This window comes from Argentina silus, assembly GCF_951799395.1.
Source record: "Argentina silus genome assembly, chromosome: 6".
Lineage (NCBI taxonomy): Eukaryota > Metazoa > Chordata > Actinopteri > Argentiniformes > Argentinidae > Argentina > Argentina silus.
Window position 1 is genome coordinate 1,786,451 of NC_139660.1, and position 7,185 is coordinate 1,793,635.

Here is a 7,185-nt window from a genome sequence, read left to right on the forward strand (position 1 = left end):
GGTCACAGACCATTCGTTTCATATTGAGCAGGGAGCAAAAACAAGCTTGCACAAGCTGTCATGAGTGGAGTCAGGAGACCAGGTCAGGAGACCAGGTCAGGAGAGGTCACCCAGGGCTGAGAGTTCACCAGGCTGGGCCAGAAGACGCAGCACATATTGCTGCGTTGGTCTCTCCTTCTCCTTCTCCTTCTGTTCCTGTGTGTGTGTGTGTGTGTGTGTCTCCCCCCTCTGTCTCTCTCTCCCTCTCTAAATGGAATTAAATGAGCTTGACTGCCATGATTAGTCATGTCAGTGCATTGCCATACTCCCTCTGCCTGTGTGTGTGTGTGTGGGTGTGTGTGTAAGCCTCACAGCCTCTCTGCCATTGTTCCATGAACCAGTTTTTACTGGGAGCTGTGTGTGTGTGTGTGTGTGTGTGTGTGTGTGTGTGTGTGTGTGTGTGTGTGTGTGTGTGGTGTGTGTGTGGTGTGTGTGTGGTGTGTGTGTGTGTGTGTGTGGTGTGTGTGTGGTGTGTGTGTGGTGTGTGTGTGTGTGTGTGGTGTGGTGTGTGTGTGTGTGTGTGTGTGTGTGTGGTGTATATCTCATTAGGAGTAAATGAGAATAAGAGATTGTGTCGTTAAACCACCAGGTGAGTCACAGACACACCTTGACTAACAGACAGCAGACAGTCACCAGGTCTCTGGACTAGTTAGAGCACTTCAACAACCTCACAGGTGCTCACCGCAAAACACACTTCTCTTTAACACACTTCAGTCTCACCGGCAAAACACGCTTCTCTTTAACACACTTCAGTCTCACCGGCAAAACCGTCTCTTCAACTTCCAAATAGCTGCATATAGCTAGCGCACACACAAGCACACACACACACACACACGCACACACACACACACACACACACACGCATGAGAAGGTGCCAGTTGGCCCCTGGGGCTTTCGGGTGAAACAGGGACTTAAGAGCCGACATGTTGGAACGTGACAAAGCACAGGCACAGATATACACACTCCCTCCTTGTCTATAAAGAACACACACACACACAGATTTGTCCTACCACGTACACACACACACACACAGGCTGGGCTAGAACAATGCTTTGGCTCCGGCAGTGACAGGCTCAGTAAAGCCCAGTGCAAGCTGTATCATTTCCTCCCGTCCACACACACACACACACACACACACACACACACACACACACACACACACAAGCCGTCCAAGGAAAAGAAAACAAGAGAGATGAGCCTCTCATGTCCTCAGTGAACCGTCGCTGCCCATATACATCCTGACTGTTGTCCAGGCTCCACACACACACACACACACACACACCACTTAGGAACACTAACATACTAAATACTAATTCTGGGTAGGGCCTCAATTCTTCGTGGCATTGATTCCACAAGATGTTGGAAACATTCCTTTGATATTCTGGTCCATGATGACATGATTGCATCACGCAATTCCTGCAGATTTTTCAGGTGCACCTTAAGTGTGTGAATCTCCCGTTCTACCACATCCCAAAGGTTTCTATTGGATTCAGATCCGGTGACTAGGAAGGCCATTGAAGAACACAGAACTCATTGTCATGTTCATGAAACCAGCTTGAGACGACTTTTGCTTTGTGACACGGTGCATTATCATGCTGGAAGTAGCCATTAGAAGATGGGTAAATTGTGGCCATGAAGGGATGCACATGGTCAGCAACAATACTCAAACAGGCTGTGGCATTCAAGCGATGATTGATTGGTATGAACGGGCCCAAAGTGTGCCAAGAAAACATTCCCCACACCATTACACCACCTCCACCATTACACCACCTCCACCATGAGCAGGTGGACAGGCTAATACAGTGCTCCATGAGTGGACGTCCTGAGTGTTGTCCAGGCTCCAGGCCCCAGGCTCCAGGCTCCAGGCTCCAGGCCCCAGGCTCTAGGCTCGCTGAGGCCGTGGTCTGTCAGCTGGAGGGCTTTGATGCTGCCGGGGGTCAGCTGACGGTGAGGCGCATCAGGACGGGGTCAGCTGACGGTGAGGCGCATCAGGACGGGACAAGCTGCTTTATGAGCACAGCAACAGATAAGACAGAGAGAGAGAGCAGGCCTCGCTGAGAGATCAGAGGGAGAGAAGGGGAGTGTGTGTGTGTGTCTCTCTGTGCATGTGTGGGTGTGTCTCTCTTTGTGTGTCTCTGTGTGTGTGTGTGTGTCTCTCTCTCTCTCTTTGTGTGTGTGTGTGTGTATGTCCGTCTTCAGGAGACAGAGTGCAGTCTTTTGAAACTCTTCAGAGTGTCTCCCTCTTCCCAAACTATGATCTCATCCCCCTCTACCTTTTCATCCCTTTCTTCCTCTGCCCCCCTGCAGAGACGTGAGGGGGCGGGGCTTAATCCGAGCCACAGAAGTACGACACACTTCACTGAGTTAGATAACACACAGAAAAAAGGGCGGTTTCCCAGACACAGGGGAAGCAAAGTCCTTGACTAGGATTGTACTCTGACTGGAGAATCTCTATTGGAGTGCAGCAGTATGGCTTATTCTGTGTCCGAAAGTCTTCATCCAGGTCACAAATGATCTGGTAGAACGGTGACTGGGTGTCAAACAGAGGTACTCTTACAAGCCCTAGACCATGTTAGTCCACCGAGCTGAACTCTGTGCATCACCTCTGGGAGTAAACGGGAGGGAGTACTGAAGCTTCGTGTTGGAGGAGCAGCACAGACACCTCTTCACCCCCACTACCCTCCCTGTACTAACCCTAACCCTAGAGACCTCTTCACCCTCACTACCCTCCCTGTACTAACCCTAACCCTAGAGACCTCTTCACCCTCACTACCCTCCCTGTACTAACCCTAGACACCTCTTCACCCCCACTACCCTCCCTGTACTAACCCTAACCCTAGAGACCTCTTCACCCCCACTACCCCCCCTGTACTAACCCTAACCCTAGAGACCTCTTCACCCCCACTACCCTCCCTGTACTAACCCTAACCCTAGAGACCTCTTCACCCCCACTACCCTCCCTGTACTAACCCTAACCCTAGAGACCTCTTCACCCCCACTACCCTCCCTGTACTAACCCTAACCCTAGAGACCTCTTCACCCTCACTACCCTCCCTGTACTAACCCTAACCCCAACCTTAGAGACCTCTTCACCCTCACTACCCTCCCTGTACTAACCCTAACCCTAGAGACCTCTTCACCCCCACTACCCTCCCTGTACTAACCCTAACCCTAGAGACCTCTTCACCCCCACTACCCCCCCTGTACTAACCCTAACCCTAGAGACCTCTTCACCCCCACTACCCTCCCTGTACTAACCCTAACCCTAGAGACCTCTTCACCCCCACTACCCTCCCTGTACTAACCCTAACCCTAGAGACCTCTTCACCCCCACTACCCTCCCTGTACTAACCCTAACCCTAGAGACCTCTTCACCCCCACTACCCTCCCTGTACTAACCCCAACCTTAGAGACCTCTTCACCCTCACTACCCTCCCTGTACTAACCCTAACCCTAGAGACCTCTTCACCCTCACTACCCTCCCTGTACTAACCCTAACCCCAACCTTAGAGACCTCTTCACCCTCACTACCCTCCCTGTACTAACCCTAACCCTAGAGACCTCTTCACCCTCACTACCCTCCCTGTACTAACCCTAACCCCAACCTTAGAGACCTCTTCACCCTCACTACCCTCCCTGTACTAACCCTAACCCCAACCTTAGAGACCTCTTCACCCTCACTACCCTCCCTGTACTAACCCTAACCCTAGAGACCTCTTCACCCCCACTACCCTCCCTGTACTAACCCTAACCCCAACCTTAGAGACCTCTTCACCCTCACTACCCTCCCTGTACTAACCCTAACCCTAGAGACCTCTTCACCCTCACTACCCTCCCTGTACTAACCCTAACCCCAACCTTAGAGACCTCTTCACCCCCACTACCTCCCCTGTACAAGTTCTCTCCTGTAAATAAATAATTTAAAAAAATAATTGGCTTTTGGCATTGTGACTGCCAATGGCCCCTGGTCTGAGCATTGATTACTTTATCTTATGATGACTGATGGATAGATGATTCACTTACTTAAACAAACGCACTTTGAGTTGAACGACGACTGGTCTCCAACCTGCGGCTTCGTCTCTTTGAAGCCGCTTAACAGAGCAAGACGGAAAGAACAAGCCCACACACACACACACACACACACACACACACGTTCCCCTGACATGGCACTGCCCTGTCTCCAGGGCCTGGTGATAAAACACCCCATTACAGTTTTAACACAGGAGAGAAAGCAGGGGAGGGGAGTGAGACAGGAGAAGAAAGGAAAATAGAACAAAGTAGGGAGGAGAGGAGGGGGGGGGGGGGGGGGGGGCGGGGGGCTGATGTGTCTTTGGCCCCCTGCCAGGTTCACCCCAGTAGGGAGAATCGACCCCCACTGGCGTCCACATGGTTTAGCCCATGGTCAGCAGAGAGGAACGCATGTACACACACACACACACACACACACACACACACACACACACACACACACACACACACACACACACACACACACACACACTCAAGACTCTTTGCTCTCAGAGTTCACTGGGTTAGAGTGCACACCGACTGGAGAGGAACAAAACCTGACACCCAAACACATGGAAGCCTGCACACACAGAGAGAGGGAGAGGGGGGGAGGGGGAGGAAAAACCGGAACATGTTGTGAAACACACACACACACACACACACACACGCGCGAAACTAGAGCCTGAGAGAAGGGAGGACAGGATGGGGAGAATGGAGGAGAGCGCAGCATGGAGTCAGTAGATGGGTTGTTATGTTTTCCATCAGAAAGCAGTCATGAGAGATTGATCCTTTCTTCTCTCCCACAAAGAACCCAACAATGTCGCATTGTTTGCGTTCGCCGGCGTGTGTGTGTGTGTGTGTGTGAGAGTGTGTGTGTGTGTGGAACCAGTGTCTAATGGAAGAGAGGAGCAACAGCTGAGGCCTGAACAAACAGCTGTATCTCTTCAACCACCGCATTTCCCCCATCCCCCCCCATCTCTCTCTCTCTCTCTCTCTCTCTCTCTCTCATCCCCCCCATCCCTCTCTCTCTCTCATTCCCTCGCTCCCTGAATGAGCCCCTCACACCCCTCTCTGATCCCCTTCTCCCACAGTGCAACATGGCCAGGGGCTATGGGCAACACACACACACCACACACACCACACACACACACCACACACACACCACACACACACACACTGGAATCTCTTTTCTCCTCATACACGACAAGCACAGACAGGATGCATGGGCTTCCAAACATTCATTTCTATTGACTAAAAATAGGCAAGACATTGTTTCCAGCACTGTCTCCCCCCTCCCCCCTCCTCCTCCCTCCTCACTCCCTCCTCGACCCTCACTTTTACACAAAGGAAACTAAAGAAACTTCTCCAGATCTTTCCTTACGGAGATAGTGGAAGACTTATTACCGCCCACCCCACCCACCCTCCAGCCCTACTGAGAGTTTGAATATAACGACACTCTGTTGTGGTTGTGTGTGTGTCTTCGTCAGTATGTGTGTGCGGGTGTGTGTGTGTGTGTGTGTGTGTCTTCATCAGTATGTGTGTGTGCGGGTGGGTGGGTGTGTGTGTGTGTGTGGGTGAGTAAAGCTCTTTTATGCAAGCTGCCCCATGGAATGGTCTTGACTGTGGAGACAGAGCGCTACTTCAGTGTCAAGGTGGAGCCCTCAGGACTGTCCCTGTCCCCGTCACCACACACACCCGGGCAGCAGCCCTCAGGACTGTCCCTGTCACCACACACACCCGGGCAGCAGCCCTCAGGACTGTCCCCGTCCCCCCACACACCCGGGCAGCAGCCCTCAGGACTGTCCCCGTCCCCCCACACACCCGGGTGGACGACTCTTGGCCTGCCTTGTTGGAAGAACAACCACAGCAACAGGACCACAGAGAGTGACTGAGGATGTCTCTGGACCGCTGGACGGTGATGACGTCAAAGACAACGGGGGGTGTTCCGGGCGGCCGTTTGCTCTCAGCGCAGGGTATTCAGCCAGAGACTCCAGTTCGAAGTGACCTGCAACTTGGGCGTCACCGTAGAGAAGGACCGGTGTAGGCAATACAGGAAATGGAGCTGAAGTCTTCTCAACAGTCACTGGTCGAGCAAGTGGTCCTATTTGTAGTGTGTACTGTTTGGACAGATATTTGCCATAAGTCATATCTATCACATTTCCCCCCGGTACTATTCTCATATGAGGTGACTCATATGTAACACTAACTGGCTGGCCAACTTAACTCACCAGCAGCAGCTGACGTACCGGGTAAGTAAAATTAGTAAAATTAACAAACTACACCGTCTGTAGTTATTTGGCATAAATGTCGGGAGAAGAGCCTCTGTTGTGTGGGCGACTGAAATCCATGTCAGTTGTGTCCCAGTTTGATGATGCTGCAGGAGGAACATCGTGTTCTCCTCGGGGCAGCAGAGAGCTGCCTGGGCAGGCTCACCCTGCGCAGGGTGGAGGAATCAGGATTATCCCTATGGAACACAGCCAGAGACTCTAATCTCAACCTAAACTGTCCCTAAACAAAAGAACACACCGGATGAGACAGGATCCCGTGTGCGTGTGCGTGTGTGTGTGTGTGTGTATGTGTGTGTAGGAGAGGATCCTCTGTGTATGTGTATATGTGTGTGTAGGAGAGGATCCTCTGTGTATGTGTATATGTGTGTGTAGTAGAGGATCCTGTATGTGTGTGTGTGTGTGTGTGTGTGTGTGTGTGTGTGTAGTAGATGATCCTGTTTGTGTCTGAGCTGTCTTATCTGATCCATTCTCTCCGACCGGGCTCTGAACCAAGTTCACTTCTTTCCATGACACAATCTGGACTCAGCTCACAGCCAAGCCAATGGGGTGCAGCTCTGAGTCTGTAGCCTAAAGTGGTTCTTTCTCTTTCTCCTCCTCCTCCTCCTCCTCCCATGTAGTGACCTGAACAGACAGACAGATGGCTGGGAAAGGAAGCAGGAATAGGGTAGATTCCCATTTGCCTAGAGAGAATTGGTTTCCACCTGTTCAGTTCCTTCAAGGGAAGGTGAGGAATCCACTGCAGGCTATTGAGATGCACCCTGCAGGCGTCCATGGGGAGGCAAGGCAAGGTGAGGAATCCACTGCAGGCTATTGAGATGCACCCTGCAGGCGTCCATGGGGAGGCAAGGCA